Below are 1,897 nucleotides of genomic sequence, written 5' to 3'. Positions count from 1 at the left end.
GCGTCAGGAGGGTTGGTTATCTGTAGGTAAATTTTAAATAAAGTTGAAGATCTAGCTCATGCCTGCACAAAAATAAACCCCATTGTAAGTCAAAGATCTGAATGTTCAAAGCAAAACTCTAAACGTTTAGGCTAAAATACATTTTGGCCTTGGGTGGGGAAAGATGTCTTTAATAAGACATAAAAACACAAACTGTAAAGGAGAAGATGCACAAATTTGCTGCAATTGACCCTTAAACAATGCAGGAGCTCAGGCAACCCCCCAAGCCCTGAACAGTCAAAAATCCCCATATAAATTATGATCCTCCAAAACGTAACTACTGATAGCATACTGTTTACTGATTATGTAAACAGTATGTTATATGTGTTATTAGCAATAATCACACCTCGGATAAACCTCATTGGCTACAATACTGCCACTGTGCAAAGCTTGTTATATGTGTTATATACCATATTCTTACAATAAAACGAGCTAAGGGAGAGAAAGTACATTTACAACGTGTACGTATAATTTGTTGAAAGAAACCCGTGTATAAGTAGATCCTTGCAGTTCAAAGCCATGTTGCTCAAGGGGCAACTGTACATTCAATTTTTTTCTTAATTTTTTATTGTTATGTTAATCGCCATACATTACATAATTAGTTTTTGATGTAGTGCTCCATGATTCATTGTTTGTGCATAACACCCAGTGTTCCATGCAGAACGTGCCCTCTTTAATACCCATCACCAGGCTAACCCATCCTCCCACCTCCCTCCCCTGAGTACCCTCAGTTTGTTTTTCAGAGTCCATCATCTCTCATGGTTCATCTCCCCCTCTGATATCCCCCCCTTCATCCTTTCCCTCCTGCTACCTTCTTCTTTTTTTTTTTTTTAAATATAATTTCCCCCCCTTCATTCTTCTCCTCCTGCTATATTCTTCTTTTTTTTTTTTCTTAACATATATTGCATTTTGCTCAGAGGTACAGATCTGTGATTCAACAGTCTTGCACAATTCACAGCACTCACCATAGCACATACCCTCCCCAGTGTCTATCACCCAGCCACCCCATCCCTCCCACCCCACCCCCCACTCCAGCAACCCTCAGTTTGTTTCCTGAGATTAAGAATTCCTCATATCAGTGAGGTCATATGATACATGTCTTTCTCTGACTGACTTATTTCGCTCAGCATAACACCCTCCAGTTCCATGCACGTCGTTGCAAATGGCAAGCTCTCATTCTTTTTGATGCCTGCATAATATTCCATTGTATATATATACCACTTCTTCTTTATCCATTCATCTGCCAATGGACATCTTGGCTCTTTCCACAGTTTGGCTATTGTGGACATTGCCGCTATAAACATCAGGGTGCATGTACCCCTTCGGATCCCTACATTTGTATCTTTGGGGTAAATACCCAGTAGTGCAATTGCTGGATCATATGGTAGCTCTATTTTCAACTTTTTGAGAACCTCCATACTGTTTTCCAGAGTGGTTGCACCAGCTTGTATTCCCACCAACAGTGTAGGAGGGTTCCCCTTTCCCTGCATCTCTGCCAGCGTCTGTCATTTCCTGACTTCTTAATTTTAACCATTCTGACTGGTGTGAGGTGGTATCTCATTGACATTTTGATTTGGATTTCCCTGATGCCGAGCGATGTTGAGCACTTTTTCATGAGTCTATTGGCCATTTGGATGTCTTCTTTGGAAAAATGTCTGTTCATGTCTTCTGCCTATTTCTTGATTGGATCATTTGTTCTTTGGGTGTTGAATTTGATAAGGTCTTTATAGATTTTGGATACTAGCCCTGTATCTGATATGTCATTTGCAAATATCTTCTCCCATTCTGTCGGTTGTCTTTTGGTTTTGTTGACTGTTTCTTTTGCTATGCAAAAGCTTTTTATCTTGATGAAGTCCCA

At 40.1% G+C, this 1,897-nt stretch overlaps 1 non-coding gene across 1 annotated transcript; it reads right to left on the bottom strand.

The window, feature by feature from the left end:
• Positions 1–290: 290 nt before the first annotated feature.
• On the bottom strand, positions 291–430 carry LOC123839967 (U4 spliceosomal RNA). Its single transcript, XR_006789809.1, has one exon. It is a non-coding gene; the product is annotated as a U4 spliceosomal RNA (small nuclear RNA).
• Between the last annotated feature and the right edge of the window lie 1,467 nt (positions 431–1,897).

This window comes from Mirounga angustirostris, unplaced genomic scaffold (assembly GCF_029215605.1).
Source record: "Mirounga angustirostris isolate CCGP_5_RB_7025 unplaced genomic scaffold, mMirAng1.0.hap1 SCAF_3, whole genome shotgun sequence".
Taxonomy (NCBI): domain Eukaryota; kingdom Metazoa; phylum Chordata; class Mammalia; order Carnivora; family Phocidae; genus Mirounga; species Mirounga angustirostris.
Note: the sequence above shows the minus strand (reverse complement) of the source record. Positions and strands in the feature narration are given on the sequence as shown.